At 45.0% G+C, this 18,775-nt stretch overlaps 1 long non-coding RNA gene across 1 annotated transcript in view; it reads right to left on the reverse strand.

Moving 5' to 3' along the window:
• LOC138467106 (uncharacterized) overlaps window positions 1-18,775 on the reverse strand; it is a 280,174-nt gene that overhangs the window by 55,272 nt on the left and 206,127 nt on the right. Inside the window, exon 2 of the long non-coding RNA XR_011268038.1 lies at window positions 449-594. This is a non-coding gene — a long non-coding RNA (uncharacterized lncRNA). The remainder of the gene's footprint in view (window positions 1-448; window positions 595-18,775) is intronic.

Here is an 18,775-nt window from a genome sequence, read left to right on the forward strand (position 1 = left end):
GTACAAGGGTGTCGGCAGCGCACACAGAAGTGCGCTGCAGTAAAGGTAAGTGGGGTGGCGGTAGGGGATGGATTATGGGGGGTGATGTATCTGATCACTGCGCTGTGCCGTAATTGGTGTCAACATTTTCATTGGCGCAGTTACGAGTGGCGCAGTGAGGATATAGATTTGCTACACAATATCACAATACCATCCATGCTCAGCACATGCCAACCACCTGCCTAAACCAAGATGATGGGAGGCAGTTATTCAATGAAATGCTCCCAGGTTACTTGCCCCGCCTGATGTCTTTCAGGGCAAACCCCAAGTCAAAAATTTTAAAGAGTAATTAGGTTATGCAGTGCACGCTCTGTAAATATGTCGAGATAAACATAAACATTGGTTGTCATTTCATTGGTTATATAATCAGGTGAAATGATCATTTCATGATTTACATTCGTGTTCTTACTATTCGAGGATGCTGGAAGGTTCCCATGGTCACCCCAGGTCCAATGAGGTGCAGGTAGACTCTCCTGGGCATGGCTCCAACTCTACAGCAGCACCTGCACGAGAAGGTTCCCGGAAACTGGCATTATCCTCTCATGATCGGAAACCCTGCCGACCGTGAATCATATAAAAGGTTATAGGTAACATGGAATCTGCAAGCACGCTCTATACTTTACAAGTGAAAGAAAGAAAGCAAACATTTAAATAAATGTGCAGTACATTGGGGGAAGGATGACATGTTGCACACCTTGTTCAAGAAACCCAAAAACAACAGAACAATAAATACGTAACAAAAGAAGCACATATTATTGACAACACCAACCAGAAGGTGCACAGACAGTAAAATATGCGCAGCCATGCTGCACATGATACCCAAATCCTTTATGGACATTTGCATGTAAAACATGCACACACATATGCACATAAAACACGTCATGAACCTCAAAATGCATTTGCAAGACACAAGTGAGGGCCCTGGGTGTAGAGGCACTGTCAGGGGTGGACTTCAAAGTAGATCTGATGCCTCACGGTGGGACTGTCAAGTGACTTTTTCTGTGACGTGTTGTCAGATTGCAGAGGCAAGAGTAAGTGCAATGCTGTCAGGGATATATTGGCGCCCTGACAGAATTCCCCTCTAATTAATAGAAACCCCCATGCTTTGCATGAAGCATACTATTCATGTTTCCCACCCACACTCCCGAACAAAGCTCAGAATTTAAGAAAAAATGAATTAATTTACAGGGATGGGTTCTTTAAGGTCCTTCACTATTAAAAAGCGGTTGGTGCCAGGAAGAACATTCAGGGCATATCCCAAAGTTGCACTAATACAGATGGCTGCAACCAATGACTACATCAGTGATGGGTACACCTGTATCACTAATGCATTCACAAGAGAGCTGGCTGCAAGCACAATGCACCCGCAGACCGCTCGGTGCAGCGAGGTTCACGAACCTTTGAGAAGCAGGTTATTGCAGCAAGCAATCGGACCACACATAGTGCAAAGATGCACATCACACAGTCTGTGCAACAATACTTAAGAATCTGTGACTCCTGTCAGATCAAGCTTCAAATGTTAACCCTTGTTCAGACATGTCTTCAAAACTATTGCCTGAACTAGTTAGGAAACTTTTGAAAAAAACAGACAGCAAATAGTTTAGTGATATTTGAAACCTTAACTTTTTTTGCCATTTTCTAAAACAAGACTCCATATTAGAGGAGGCAGACAACCTTCTATTATATTGAGGCGATATCCACTTCATAGTCTCTAGTATCGGTTTATAAATATGAATACAATCATGGCCATTTGATTGACCCTGACTTTATGCAACAATAACTCGATGGTTTTGAAAGTGATTTCGAGTAATTCAGATTCATTGGTATAACGACCTTGTTTTTTTCCCTTACTAATAACTAACAGTCCGAACACTCCAATTTATCCAAAATAAAACTGTAAGATGCATACTAGACCCGAAAGCTTAAGACCATATCATTCCAGGTCTAAAAACCCGTAACTGATTACACATCAAAACTCATCAAAACTAAAATAGAACTCAAAATCCTAAACATTATCCACAAGTCCATCCACTCTTCTAGGCCCTCATGCCACCAATCAATGCTTAAGTGTGCCATCCCACACATATATCTATGGCCATCTAATAAGGCTAAAGTTACTCCTGTCAAGCCCTGGCTAAACAAACATGGAGGCAACTCATTCTCTTCCATTTCCGCCACCCTATGTAACAAACCACAAGACTACATCTCCCAAGAACCCAAATTCAACACCTTCAAAAAAGTATACAAAGACTGGTACACTGCCAACCTTCAATGACAAGCCTAATATACCATCTGCTTCAACCTTCATATACATAACAATACCCACATGACACCATCCCTCTTTCTTCCGGACACCCACCTTTTTTAACTGTATAAGCGCAAAGACACAGAGGCTCCCCATCCCTACTTCCTCTCCTTCCACCTTGGTTAACACTTTCCCTACTACCATTTATCTGCCTCCTTCCATTGCACAGCAGCACCTTTGCCTTTTCAGTAAACTGCACTCACTTTAATTCCAAACCTACCTTCCCTCCATTACTGATGTCCCTGCCCACCCATTCCCTGTGCTCCTGCTACGTCTCCTAAGCATTTCTGGAACATACTCTCGTGTGACTTCCAAGTATTTGCTTGCTTAATCCAATAAAATGTCAGTGGTCCATATGTGCATTTTCAGCCTTGCTGCAACCAGAGGTCTTCAGCACCTTGAAGCTTTCCTGCTGTAGTATACATTTTGGGATTCTATCTATTACTTCATGGTAGGTTTTATTATGGTGGTATTTGATGTTATTTTATAATCCATATTATTACCCGGCGAGGGTGCAATCAGAATGAAAGAGCCATTCTGATTGGCCCTCGCCGAGTGGTTACCAGGCCAGGAATCCCTCCGTCGGCCTTTGTCCCCGGCGGGGGTGTGGCAGCCCCTCAGCCAATGAGGAGGCTCGAAGCAGGGCCATCCCCGCTCCGAGCCTCCCCAAGGCTGAGAGGCTACCTTCGCCCCCCGCCGGGGACAGAGGTAAGGCTTTTTTTTCCTTCCCTCCATCCTCCCACCTCCCTGCCCTCCCCACCCCACTTACCTTCTATGCCTTGGTCCCCGGCGGGGGACGATGAAAGCCTCCAGCCGTGTGAAGACTCGGAGTGGGCCATCCCCACTCCGAGCCTCCACACGGCTGGAGACTTCCATCGTCCCCTGCCGGGGACCCAGGTACGTTTTATTTCTTCGTTTTTTTTCCCTTTCCCCTCCCTTCCGCCTTCCCAACCCCACTTACCTTCTCTTTTTTCGGGAGCGGAAGCGGAAGCGCTGGGAACACTTCAGTCCTCAGCGCGTCTGCTCCCGATGGCCGCCATGGAAAGGGAAAACGGACTCCATTTTTCCTTTCCATGGTGGCCATTTTCTATGACGTCTTTTCTTTTTTCCCGAAACGCTGCAGTGTTTTGGGAAAAAAATAAAGCTTTTCGTGCCCCGGTCACGCAGTTTTTGCAGGCTGGGGTACTAATAGCTATATGCCCCTCACGGCGGGGGCACTACCGACTCTGGTAATGCCCCAGGGCCTTCGTTAAGGCCCTCGCTTTGCTCAGGACCTATAACTACGGGCCCCAGTGCATTACCTGAGTCTGTAATGCCCCTGCCGCTCGGGGCATATTGCTTAAGTAATATTGTGGTAACTTGTTGGGGTATTTTTATAGGGGTGAGACTAATTTCAGCATACTGCCTGATAATTATTTTTACAAGGGTCACTGACAACAAACAAAATACTGGACTTGATACACTCTTAATAGATGGCTCAGGCCCTACTGTGGTACCTTATGTACAATAGCACACTATGCTTTTTTGGCTGAGCTTCAAAAATGGTAAAGTATGAAATTGAAATACTGAACATTCATTCAATCTCTCTAAACAAACAGCGCACAGTGGCTACTTTACTTTGAGATATTTCTTACCACACATCTGTCTCTCTAAACATGTCAAATGAAATGGACTGAATGCGGAATAAATGTAATGCACCTAAGTTACTTTTGAATCTGTTTTTCAGGGCCAGTCCATTCAATCTAACCTCTGCTCTGATCCACACCCTGTACTGGCTAGACAGGGACACCATCACCACTATAGTGGACATCATACATAATGACCTGGTGAGCCTAATGAATATCCGGACAGGCATCCCCCTTGCTGAAGGTAATGTGTGTGCTGCACTTCCTTGCCACAGGTACCTATTAGCACACAGTGGGGCAGCTGCATGGAACCTCCCAACCCTGTTTCTCCTGTGTGCTCACCCAGGTGCTAGATGCACTCCTGTCCCACGTACGCGACCACATTATCCTACCACGGACAATCGAGGAGGTGAATGCAACCAAAATAGCATTCCATTAACTTGCAGGCATTGCTACTATAATAGGTGTGCTCAACTGTACACATGTGGAGCTGGTTGTCCGGCATGCTGTGGAGGTACTGTACCGCAACAGGAAGCTTTACCATTCCCTCAATGTATAGATGATGTGCGATGCCCGCAAAATAATCACACATTGCTGTGCAAGATTCCCTGGCTCCACACATGACTCCATGGTGCTGCGCAACTCCACGCTGCCCCACTACATGGCATGACATGCTGGAAATTGTACCTGGATGTTGGATGAGTGAAACCACAGCGCCACGAGGGGTATTGAATTATTGGGGGGTGGGGGGGCAGTTAACAGCATAGGCAACCTGTCTGCTGGGTGAGTGAAACCACAGGGCCATGAGGGTTGTCCAAACATAGCATAGCATGCATGAGGAGCACATGTGCACACTGCATGCATTAATCCATCATCACTCCTGCAAAATACGTGTAACCATTGCCAGGTATCTACTGAAGTGCACAGAGATTTGGTAGGCCAATAGAAGGCTAAGTAAGATGAGGAATTACACCAATGAACCTCATCATACCCAACCTGCACAACATAAAACCTCACACATTGAATGGAAGAAGACCAGGCACAGTGTAATGGGTGCCTTATACTGTGACTTATGTCATTTAACAGAATGTGCAAAACAGCAAATGCATGCAGAAGTGCAAGACCTTCACAGCCGTGTTTCCATGCATTTAATAGACAAAGTGCCCACATCAGCACATGTATTAGGAACATCACAAAACATAAACCACATGTAGCACAATGCACCACTCTGTAGAGACAATGCATGAAATACTTGAACCATGCAAAGCAATTCACAAGTTATGATGCTCAGCCAGAGAGAAAACCATCTGCCACACTCAATAAATACTCACTGCACTCACAGTCCATAGGTACAATGCAGGTCAGTACGCCTGTCATGTCACCTCAAGGGACACCTTCAAATAGAATGTGTCAAGGCCTACCACCAATATTTGATTGAGAGGTGTGGGACTCCTCCAATGTAGCTTCATTCCAACACGCTAACACCCACCCAGACATATTCTTGCAAAGTAGCCCCTCACCCGTGACACGTACTAACAATGGGTATCTGACATAGTCATATGGGTGCAGGTGCTGATGTATATGCACATTTAGACCTGTATTAAATGCATACCGGGGATACCACTATATCACAAAAAACGAATTAGGCAAATGTATTTGTTGCCACTGTATATGCACAGTCCATTTCCATTGGTAACACAATAATGCAAATTGAGTGAATTGTGGTCTGTTGCGGTTGAGTTGTGAGAGTGCAGGTTCACATTGATTGGGCCATGTGACAGCAACTGCCCCATCCCCACTCCAACCCTGGATGAGCCCTAAGTTCACTTACTGAGGTTCATAGACAATGACACATGCCATTTACAGTTATGATTTCTTGTGTTTAGTTGCATTTTCCAATGAACACTGTACAGCCAGTGCTAACATGGAATGACCAAATTAGTCACAAGTACCCTTTCTCTCACTCCCATGCAGGTGATGCTGGGTATCCCCTGATGGGCTGGCTCATGACCCCCATCAGGCACCCACACAACAGGCACACAGAGGCCTACAACCATGCACATGTACGCAGGCGCGTCACCATCGAGCAGACATTTGGCCTGTTGAAGGGCCAGTTCGGCTGCCTCAGCAGGTTGGGGGGAGCCCTCATTTACGGGCCAGAGAAGGTTGGCAACATTGTGCTGGTATGTGCCATGCTACACAACATGTGCATCCGGCGCAACGTTCCCCTGCCCCCTGACATGGACATGATGCCACCAGAGGATGAGGATGACGATGAAGAAGATGGGGGAAATCCTCTGCGCCACAATGGCAATGATGGATGTGCGACACAAAGAATTAATTGACCACTACTTTTGATGGACTGTTAAAGACACTGCACTGGGCATGGGTCACACCGAAGAAGCAATGTTCAGTCATGTTTGTTTGGAACACCAGGTGGATTGCATAAAGATGAACTATGTACAGGTGTGAATTATTGCCTAACACTACCATCCCATTTTATTTACCACGCGCACCATCCCCCACTACCCTTTCCCCCACTACCCTCTCCCCCACTACCTCTTACACCACTATCCCCTCCACCACTTCCCCCTCCTCCACCACCCCAAATACCACTAACCCCTCCCCAAAACTCCCTGACCCTCTACCCCTACAGCCCCTTCCCCACCACCCCCACACCCAACAACCCCACACCCGCTACCCCCTCCCCCATTACCCCAACAACCCCTTCCCAACTACTCCCTCCCCACATGCACTAGTAACATGGCCTATTTACGCCTCCTTGTTGGAGTATGGGGGTGAGCTTCTGGCAGGTGATTGAGTCGCTGTGACCAATGCACAGGGCTACGCTGAATGGAACTGGTCAGTGTTGTGCTAGAGGATGGCTGAGTGGGGTGGTGATGTGCCATTGTTCAGCTATTGCATTCACCAACATGTTAATTGACTCAGCAATAGCAGACATCACTCCATTTCCCTCCTGCACATGCCTCGCCAGGTGGTACACACCCTCTGTGGCTCTGCCAAGCATTCCTCCTTTGTTACGTGAGGTGTCCTGCATAGTCTGCCGTGTCAGTTGTGCCTCAGTGAGGTACTGGTTGACCAGGGCATGCATTGCCTGCTGACGCTCTTCCATTCTAGTGAGGCACCCCTCAATGTTTCGAATGAGCCGGAGTCCAGGTAGTGGCAAGGGAGGTGGACTCTGAGGGCCTGCAGGAGTAAACACAGCTTCGTCCTCATGGCCACCATCGCTCTGTGTGTCGGGCCCACTGGCCTCCACAGTGCTGTGTGCTCCAGGGCCTTCTGTTGGTGTTGCAGGTTCGGTCACCTGGCTGGGTGGTGGGGATTCAGGCTGTTCCTGCAGCCGGTGGTCTGGGGATTCAGGCTCTTCCTGCAGTGTGTGGTCTAAGGATTCAGGCTCTTCCTGCAGGCTGTGGTCTGGGGATTCAGACTCTTTCTGCTGATGGGCCTGCTTGGCTGCAGGTATTGTTGGCTGATGGACCTGCTTGGCTGCAGGTGTTGTTTCCTGTCGGGACTGCTTGGCGACAGTTGTTGTTGCCTGCCAGGGCTGCTTGGCCGCAGGTGTTGTTTTCTGCTGGGGCTGCTTGACGGCAAGTGTTGGTGGCTGCTGTGGCTACGGGGGAACAGGTGTTTCCTGGTGGCGGGGGGGCTGTGCGGAACATAGCATGCTCTAGTCTTGCCGTGGAGGTGCTTGGCTCCTGGCTAGAGCGGGTGGATTTGCTGCACCGGCAAAGTGCACCATTGGACCTGGGTGTGGTGGAATGTTCACCCTCGCTGTCAGATGATGTGCCTGTGGGGGACAGTGAGGCAGGGCATCAGTAATGGGTGTGAATCCATCTGACAGCCATCAATGCTAGTACATTCAGAGTCATGTGCCTTGTCATGGACATGGTGGAGGAGTTGACATGATTCACACATGAATGTGTGGTGGATGCAGTGTAGGAGCACCTTTGTGGTGCGGTCATGGAGTGTGCAGTGTCTGTTGGCTGGGGTACTGGTTTCTAGTGGGTTAGGTGTTGTGGCAATGCCACAGAGACTGTGTGACATGTAGAGTTTGATTTTGAAATGGATGTGTTTCACTTGTGCACATTGCTGTGTTGATGGTGGGTTTGACAAGTGTGTGACTGGTGTCATTGATGTGTGCATCCACACATGAGGTGGCTTTGGCCATGTGTTGGCACGGCAGTGACGCCAACAGTTGGACAGTGATGTGTGTCTGTGTGCATGCATATGGTACTTTTGTGGGCAATACAGGGGACATGTGGGGTGTGTCAGTGGGGTTTGTTTCTTGTCTTCCTGCCAGGTAGATTACACTTGTGTGGAAGGAGGTTGTTGGTGAGTGGAATGGCATCAGGGATCTGGTGCCACTTACTTGATATTTGGACTTGACCATTGGCATTGGGGATACACGGTGTGTAATGTGACTATGGGATTATGGTTACGAATATTCAACAGCATCATCGGAAGTCACTGCTCCCGTCGCTGCATCTCCAACTCCCTCTATGCTCTCCATGTGGAGAACTGTGCTGCAGATCTCCTCCCACACCTGCAGTTTGATGGGGGATGGAGCACCACCTCTTGTGGTCAGCCCCAGCTGCGCTCTACGACGAGGAGGTTGCAGACACAGAGATGGAGGTCGTCCCACCTCTTCCTACAATCTCGGACTGTCCGGGGTGTTGTCCTCACTGCCGAGACTTTGCGGCCACATCCTCCCAAATGCCCTTTTTTCTTAGTTGTGCTGGGTGCCGCAGATCAGCACAGAACACCACATCAGTATGCTCCACAAGTGTGTCTGCCAGCATGTTCAGTTCCTGTTCACTAAACCGTGGTTTACAGTGATAGATGGCAGCTTGCCTAGCTGACATGTTCCTCAGCATCGGTATGTACTTGGTTTTCGAGTACAATGAGGATTGCAATGGATTATTTTTTATAATGGCCACCGGTGCATTTCCCGTTCCAGCAAGATTACATTATTTCTGGTGCCGGTAATTCTGGCACCGGTAATTACAGTGTCATCGGTGCCGGAGTCAGTGTCTGCAGCATCGACGATGCCGGTATCGGGGGTTCTAGGGGCGTTACAGGCATACCTGTGCTACCATTTCCGGCATGATGGAATGTGCGTACACGCTGGCTCAGAATCTACTGTAGATTCTGGCAACAGTGCTGCACAGAGGGTAGCACCGGCATGACAGTCATTTTCTTTTTTTACCGGCAAACTCTTAATGAGGCCCACTTTCTTTTTGGATTCCATAAAAGTATGCAGCCTTAAATTCTACAGAGTTAGGGTTAAAGGCCACATCGAAGTGTGAAAATGCTCTTTTCAAATGTTGAAGGCATTGGCGAGGGGACATATCTGGCTTTGCCATCATAGTATAAGCTGTTTTTTCGGCATCCTGTAAAGACTGACAAGCTGAGAATTGATGTCTAACCTCATTCTCAAAGTCTGCCCATGACACATGTTCCTGTTCATTGAGACCGCGAATGACCGAATGACACTAGCAGATGCTGAATCTAAGGCCAAGTGAGAGTACTGTCTATATTGTTCCCTAGGTATCTGGAGGGCTTTGAATATATTGCAAATGGTTTCTAAATGGTCTTCCATGTAACACTTGCCTCCCTTTTTGAATGGTGTAATTAAAGTCTTGATAGATTTCATAATTTTTATAGAATTACATGGTGCATTCTTGCGTGTGTCATTTTGTCACTCATTCCTGTTCTCTCGTGGGGAAGAATACGTGTGAGTATTTGACAGTGATTCAGACCCCACCATTGAGTTATAACCAGGTCTGGCCACAGTACCAGTTGTTGGTACATTGTTTTCTTTGCCATAGCTGTGACTGAGTTCAGTTCCATTGAATGTAGTGCCTTGTCGCCTTTCCTGAGACTTGAGACTAAATATCTGCTGTTCTAAGTTCTTGCACTGTCCATGAAGCTGTTATGCCTCATGACAGAGATCAGAATTCTCATCCCTGACCTTACTGATTATTGCTTGCAAGATTTGTGTCTGATACTGATTAATTACCTTGGCCTTTTTGTCATTTTCTTCCATTAATTTAAATATCTCCCGTTCCATAGCATGGAATTCTCTATCTTTCTCCTCAGTATCTTCTCTAAGGGTTTGCATTTCCCAAATAGCGGCATCTTTGTCTTGTCTTATTTCATCTAAAATTGATTTTGAGTGGGTTAATTCTTTCTCACTCTCATTAAATTGTTTCTCTTTCTGAGCCAATTAAGTAGCCATATTGCTGCATTTAGATTGCAATTCCGTATCTAACAGGCTCTGTTTTAATTCTGCTTTAAACTGATCACATTCATTGTCCAAACTGCATTGTAACTTGCCAGAGGTTTCTAAGCGCTGACCCAGGTTTTGAACCTGCGTTGCCCCGTATTGTCTTGCTTTCAAGGCGAGCGCTTTGCCCCTGAGCTAACCTCCGGCCCAGCTATCATCCACTGTTATTCCCTTGCATCTTTATGGACCTGTATAGCAAGAACCAAAATTTTGCCCATAATCTGATGATGCAGTTTTTCTCCTCCTTGCGCTCTGGTGCTTAGAATAGCCTAAAGAGGCAATGCTTCCTTCATAAAAAAAAAATAATCAAATGCCTCCTGTTTTACCTCTGTGGTAATTCTGTCTTTCCATATTGTTGCATTTTCTGCATGGGCATAAATCTTTACCTCAAGATAGTTTGCCAGTTCAGAAAACTCAGTCTGGATTTTGGGACATGGTAACACTCTTGCCAGTGACACTATACTGAGAGTCAAATTAGCACACATTACTGAACTACCTCACAGCACTAATTCAATGAATGAGTGCACAATATGGCTGTGCTTTAGAATGCAAAGCCACGATCATTAACTGCTTTAAAGTCTCCCAATGGCCAACGCACCAAATATGTCAGATATATGTTGGGGTTCTATCTATTACTTCGGGTTTTTTTTTATTATTATGGTGGTTTTTATAATCCTTGGTAATATTATGGTAACCTGTTGGGGTATTTTTGTAGTGGTGAGAGTCATTTCAGCATTCTGCCTAATAATTATTTTTACCCGGGTCACTAACAACAAACAAAATACTGGACCTGATACACTCTGAATAGATGGCTCATGCCCCCCTCTGGTACCTGATATACAATAGCACACTATGCCCTTTTTGCTGAGTTTCAACAATTGTTAAGTATGCAATTGAAATATTGCACATTCATTCAATCGCTCTAAATAAACAGCTCTTGGCATTTACATTACTTTGAGATATTTCTTACCACACATCTGTCTCCCTAAACATGTCAAAAGAAATGGAGTGAATATGGAATAAATGTAATGCGACTAAGTGACTTTTGAATATGTTTTTCTTATATTGTAAAATAGAAATATGCATGTTACACAGAATGACACTTATGCCCACATTGTATTTCACAGTGAAATAGCTTTTAGCACTCTATCTGTGCAGAGTCCTCGGCATTGTGAAATTTGGCAAGAGAATATACTTTTTTTTTTTATAACAGTACAACTTTTAGAAATATAAACACAGGATTACATGCACGTTAAAAATAGACAGCACCTAAAATGAAGTGAGCAATTTAACATAGAGTACCTTGTCTTATTCACAACAGCAGCCCCTCACTTAACTTCATATTTGCCTAGATTTGCTGGCAGTATTTCTGATTAATTCTGCCATAGAAATCTTCCCCAATCTTTCTGTCTGCCCTGCACAGGTCAACCCAGATAAGGACAGGTTCAGCATCAGACAGCTTGCCAGCATTGAATTCTGACTGCCTAGCCAGACCTCTTCTGTTCCTTTGTTTCCCAGTGCCCGAAGATGAATGAATCTCCCACTCTGCCTCAAAACACTTTTTAACAAACCCCCTTGTCACTCAAGGAAAACACCTCCCCTTGAGCATATCATTCAAATGAAATGGCATGTGATTTCATTGTTGGAGAACAAAAGATACATCTTTCTTGCACTTCCTGATCTAATACAATGACCTGTTTTCAGTAGAACAGATCATCACATTTTTTAGTTTATTACCCAGCGCAGATTCAGCCTGCATGCTTAAATTCCCATTTCCAGGGCATGTTTTTTCCCAATCTGCATTCAGCTTGTTTCATCATGGACTCATTTGCACTATATGTTATTAAGGGATTCAATTACATGTTAACTGGAGTTGGGTTAAATTAGTATGTTCATTTATGTTAGTATTATATTCAGTGCAGCTCAGTTCATTGAAATATCATCCTGAAGCAAAGAACAATTTCAGTCATGTGCTCTGTGCATTGGCATCTATGTAATTCTGCCTGAGACACACACTCTTGAGTCCAGTAATGCGTTTCACACCTTGGGCCCCAGTTGCAGTTCAAACACACGCTAACATGTGCGTGCTGAAATGATTAACCTAACTGTTAAAATTCAGAGCCCCTACTCCTACACTGTGAACTGATGCCTGTATACAAGACACCAATAAAATAAATTCTATGTGCATTATTACCTTGTAAGCATTTCCTTTAAGACCATTTATGATGAACGGTGTTCACATCATAAAACACTTTTACCACAGTATTTTAAACAAAATGTATTCACGATATCATGAAAATGCAAGTTTTGTGACAAATCAATTTATTTCAATGCTGACACATGCCACACCAAACCGGTGCATTAGCGTGACATGTTTTGTGAATACCTTGAACAATTGCAAATAAACCAAACTAAACAAAGCACGACAAAATAAATTATATGAGAAATGGATTATTATATAATTGCCTCATTATGCTGATGAACATAAAAGAGTCTGATTCTCTTAAAAAAAAGTTCGACTAGAGTTTTATTTTACCAGTCGTATAGCTTAAAAACAAAATAATAAAGGGGGGGCAGGGAGAGTAAAAGGAATCCTAAGCAAATATGAATCAGTACTTTCAACATGTGTGTCAAATACCAATTAAGCAAGCTTTTGCTAACTCTAAAATGATAAAAAACGAATTTTCCATGCCTTTTTTAAGTGTTGTCATCCTGCGGTGTAAGACAGTGTTGTGCTTCTTGTAACAAAGCACCACTGCTGCTGTGATAGCTCAATATTTATTGTTTGTCTGTGTGTGTTGCTAATTTGAATTGCTTAAAGAAAACGGAAGTGATCTCATCAAGATAAGTGTCTGTAACACTTTTTGTGTTGTTAGCCAGGATTTCTATTGAGGTTATCTCATCCTAACAAATATTTATAGCACTGTTATGACAAACTGGCCTGCCGCCTGCTCCAAAGGCAATACAGACTCGCCATCCATAAAAAGAAAAGTGCCTACATTCAGGCACGGGTCTCCGGCGCATCCAATAACTCGGCTGAACTGTTAAAAATCTGCAGGTAACTAGCCAACACCTATGCAGTCTCCTCCTCCCCTTCTCCTTTCCAGGCCCTCTGCAATGCACTGGCCTCACACTTTGTCACCAAAACTCAGGACATTCTGACCACCATTTCTACACTCCCTCACAACCCATCCCACAGCCCCATCCACATCCCAACCCCTCCCCCCTACTTCCTCCTTTTCCTGCTTCTCTCCTGTCACACCAGAGGAAGTTACCAGAGTTGTCAGTTCCATGATGGTCTCTTCTAAACAGGTCTCCGCTTGCTCATCCAGGACCATCAAGGATAACATTGACTCTCTTACCCCTGCTCTCGCTGATTTCTGCAATCACTCTTTTATCATTGGATCTTTTCCCACCCCCATTAAGCACTTTCTTGTGTGCCCACTCCTGAAAAACACCTTCCTCTGACCCTACCTGCCATACCAGCTATTGCCCTGTCTCCATCACACCCTTCCTGGGGAAGTTACTTGAGAAGGTGGCCTTGCCCAAACGTAACTCTCCCACTGAACTTGTTGGTGGTCTCCAAGACCATCAATCTGGATTCCGAGCATCCAGAGGCACGGAAACTGCTCTTCTTAAAACCCGTGAAGAACTACTCGCATCTCTTGACTCCAACTGCCAAGTTGTCCTTATCCTTCTCAATCTCTCCTCTTCATTTGACACAGTTAACCATTCCATCCTCTTACAAAGGCTTCATGATACACTTGGTATCTTGAAACAGGAACTGGATTGGCTGTCCTCTTTCCTCACTAAATGCTCTTCCCAAGTCATCCTGGGCCTCTTCTCCTCTCCTCTCCTACTGCCATCTCCACCTGTGTTGTACCCCAGGGCTCTATATTTTTCCCTTGGCTCTTTAACATCTGCCTTGCTCTCCTTGCATGCCTTATCTGCTTCTTCTCCTCCAACTTGCAGTGTTATGCAGATGAAACAACAGCTCTTCTTCATACTCCTTGCTGACCTTCTTGAACCCTTCATTATCCCTGTCTGCCTATCTGCCATCCAGTTCTTGTGCGCCTCCATTGATCTCTGCCTCAATGCCTGTAAAACTGAGATCCTTCCAATTGGGTCCCCTGCTCCCTCCTTCTTCCTCTCTCTCTGGCCTCCCTCCTTGGGCTCTCCCCCTGTGACTTCAACTGAAGCCAGAAATCTTGGAGTCATATTTGACTCCTCACTCTCATTCCTCCCTCACACTCAGGACATTGCCAAGAAGTCCAACTATCAGCTCTTCCTTCTCAAAACAATTGTACCATTTCTTACTTTCCCTGAGAGGCTCAATATGACTCCATCCCTGGTTCTTTCTAGACTTGACTACTGTAACAGCCTCCTCCTGAATCTTCCTTCATCCACTCTGTGAACCCTTCAGCTCATCCAGAATAGGGCAGCAAGACTTATCCTTTGCCTTAAGCCCAGGGACTGTATCTCTCCTGCACTAAAAAGTCTTCACTCGCTGCTGCTTGCTGCACAGATTAAATTCAAATCCCTCTGCATCATCCACAAGGCTGTCTGAGCCCTGGGACCACACCATCTTCACCTTTATCCCACTAAATATTTTCCCTCTAGACTACTTCGATCCTCTGGCACCAACTCTTTGAGTGCACATTGTTTTGCTAAACAGAGGGTAGGGGGCTGCTCACTTTCCTCTGCGGGCTCCCTCCTTTGGAATAACCTCCCCCTCCTCCTGTGCCTTGAACAAGATCTTCTCAAATTCTGGAAGCTCCTTAAGACTTTCCTCTTTTCCTCCTCTTTTCCTCCTCCTTCCCTCCTTCTCCCCTCTGCTAATCCCACAGTTCCTGAATCAATATCCTTGGCCGTTATGCATTTTTGGGGCCTTGATCTCCCTCACTAATTCTTCCCAGCTCCTGTCACTTTGCATCTGCACACCCTCCACTCTGGAGACTCGCACTTACACCTCCCATGGCCCTACACCGTTTTGCCCTCAACATTTCTTGCACTTCATTCATGGCCCACCAACAAGCTCAGATTCCCCAGCCCTTGCCCCCTCTTCCTTTTCCCTCGTTGCACTTGAATGGTCTGAATACTCAAAAGGCTTAGTAGGTTCATCCCTCTCCCTCTCCCCCCTCTGCTCTTAACATTGTGTTTTAATGTATTTTCCACCCTCTCTCCCTCCCTGCTGTGTGGACGCTTTGAAACAGTGTATTCTTATTGTATAAGCGCCTAACAAGCAAACAATAAATAGATAAATAAATAAATGCCTTATGTAGCCATTCACTATTGAAGGTATGTTCATGTTTAAGTGGCAATGTGAAAAAAAGAAAAATCAATGGCTGTATACCATAAGCTAATATGCATTTTATGGAGTCCTACATACATTTTTGCATGTTATGCAAACCTTTGCTAGCACTAACTATGCAGAAAAATATGACAGGTGGCAGTTAAAGTTCAAACGTACTGCCCATGATGATTCCTATGGTAATGTACAGAATCCAATGATGATGAATGGAAGCTCAACAGAATAAAAACACAATATAAGAAGACTTTTATATAAATGGTATATTGCTGGGCACTTTTTCAATCACTGTAAGTCAGTCTATGAATATGAAATATCTGACATTTTTGTTAAGCATGAAAACACTTCCTGTTCCCCTTAATGGAAGGTATTGGCATATTTCTTAATCTGAATTAAATCCAGTATCAGTTCACATCACAGTACACGTCCATTTAATTTTAGTTCAACTTAGTTTAAGTTCCTGATTGCCACCACTGTGATTTCCTCAATCCTAAAGATGTGGATGAGAATCAGGAATAGGACGAAATGTGTGTTTAGGTGTGGTCGGTATGGGGCTGGGGGGGTGTCCCCCGCAGCACTCCGCTCCGCTCACTACAGTGAGCGGCAGTTGCAGGGGACCGCCCCCGCCAGAAAAAAGAAAAAAAAAGTTTGGCCACGCCCCTGCAACACCTTCTATAGTGAACGGGGTGTTGCGTGGGACACCCCAGCAGCTCACCCTAGTCAAAAACAAACAAAAAAATGAAAAAAATGAAGAAAAAAAAAAGCTGGGGGCTGCAGGGGTGTCCCCGCAACACCCCGCTCACTATACTATAGAGTGGGTGGGAGTTGCAGGGGACACTCCTGCAGCTCACCCGAGCAAAAGTAAAAAAAAAAAAGAAACAAGAACTCTGCGGTGCCGGTTCCCGATCACGGAAGTGAAAGGGAACGGTGCTGCAGGGACACAGTGCGTCTAAAGGAAATGTAAGTAGGCGGTGCGGGTGTGGTGGGGGTGTGAGTGAAGGTGTGAGTGAGTAAATCTGTGTGATTTGTAATGGAAATGTTTGCATGGGAAATGTACGAACATTTTGTAATGCGTACATTTCCCATGCAAACATTTCCGTCACGAGATAATCAGCTGCGGATAAATCACACAGATCCGAGAATCATTTCTTCTTGCAGATAGTCATTCAACCAATCAATCCCAAGGCATAGCAGATGACCATATTTCAGATAATGTGTGTTTAATTTTAAAATCTCTTAATGTTTTTGCCCTATTTTCGGAATATTGTGAATTGTTTTATGGGTATTATGGTAAGTCAGAAGAAGGACATGGACTTTCTGAGGACATGGTGTCTGATATTTTATTAAAGTAAAATGATAAAGGGGCTGATTCAGGGAATTATTTGTGCCAAAAAACTGAGATTTCGGCCCCATTCTGTCCGCAAATCCCTGTTTAACAAATGGGGATTTGCAGCCAGAATGGCGCACAAATCCCTGTTTTTCGGCGCAAAACTTCCATGAATTAGCCACAAAGTCTAGCTTTCCCTATCACTATTGGGGAACCCTACCTACTAAGGTGCTTGTCAGTCAGTTGTGAACATGCAAAGAAATAAGGCTGCTGTCCAAAACTACCTTTACTGACCCTACCAGTATGCAAACTAACTTAGGTCAGGAGAATGACTCCCTTCTCCTGAAGGTACTTATAGTACCAGTCTCTAATACACAATTCGCAAATAGACTCTTGTGACTTCTTGGATCAGTCAGAGCTAAAGATCTTTAAATGGGTTATTCAGTTTTCTCTTCTCTTTGGGATCCCCTTTGGGGATCTCTTATTAGATCTATACTTGTGGCTTTTGATCTCAGCATATCCTTGTATGGTAATACTGCTTTGATGGGCTTTCCCTCTAGGGCCGTAGCAATTCAGCTTGTTTTGCTCTGCTTGACTTTGGATGTGGCTCAATTGCTTAGATCCTCTAAGTTCTGACTCATATCTTTCTGTCAAGTTACTTTCCCCTTTTCCCAGGGTATTAGCCACTGATCTTCTCTCTTATTGTTCTGCTTTCCAATCATTATTTCTCTTGAATCACAATATTTGGCGTTTATTTGTTTCCAGGTTAACTCTGTTACATCGATTCTTCTGAGACAAGTTAATTGTGTGGTATAATGATTTCCTTGGGTCCTCCTCTGCTTCCTATAGTCCCTGTTACCTTCATTCTTGAAGGAGAATATCTTCTAGTGCCTTCTTCCTCAGGGACCCTCTCTCTTCTCATGAATCACTGTCACCTTCTCATCTTTGGCATCTCTTTGATTGTGCACTCCCATTTCCTCTCAGTGTCCGGTGCTCCGCTTGTGACTGGACACCCTGTTTTCTGTTGCCAGTGGTATCGGCAATGGTTTGTGGACCAGCTGTCTACCACAGATTCTTCTTCATGATCCACCCACCACCATCTCCTGGGCTCCTGCCCTGTCAGCTTCTTGTGCTTCAGGTTCACCTTAGCTTAGGTGTCCCACTCTGCAATATCGAGCAAGTTTGTAACTCGCAAGCTTCCTACTTTCTGTTTTCTCCAGTAGTTACGCAGCTTGGGGCCTTCTCCGGCTCGCGTATGCATTCCTCTCTCTCCTCTCTCTCTTCTCCCTCGTCTCTCTCTGGATGCATGTTCATCAACATAATCGTCTCAGTGGATAGGGTATTCTGATTTAAAGGGACATGATCCTTTCTAAATAGATAACGGTATCTATTAGGAGTTTCTGCATCCCAGTCTTGATACTTCAGAGTTCCTGGTATTTTAAAACATCCCATGTGGGCCACAGTATGCACAGCTTGAGGAAGTCCTTACAGGAGCAGGAGTCCTTGTCCCCTAAGGGGAGTCTCTCCTGGTGAGGTCCCACTTGCTTCTACTCCTTGAAGGGTATTGGGGAGCAAGCTCACCTCGCTAGCCTCACAGGGGGTTTTACCCTTGGGTAGAAGGGATGATATTCTCTCGATTCATCACAGTATTCAATGCTTAAATTAATGAGGCCATTGCTTTTTGATATTTTTTTAAAATAAGCAACATTTTTCTTGCAATTTCCCATACCGTACTGACTGCTGAGTCAAGCAATTGTTGTATGCATCCTCTTTTTCTAAATCTGATGCACGCATTATATTTTTTCAAATTAGGTATTTTCGAGTCACTAAAGTTTCTCTTAAATCTGATTATATCACCTCTTGG

The sequence above is a fragment of the Ambystoma mexicanum genome, chromosome 4q, assembly GCF_040938575.1.
Source record: "Ambystoma mexicanum isolate Mex_15411 chromosome 4q, UKY_AmexF1_1, whole genome shotgun sequence".
In the NCBI taxonomy this organism is placed as follows: Eukaryota; Metazoa; Chordata; class Amphibia; order Caudata; family Ambystomatidae; genus Ambystoma; species Ambystoma mexicanum.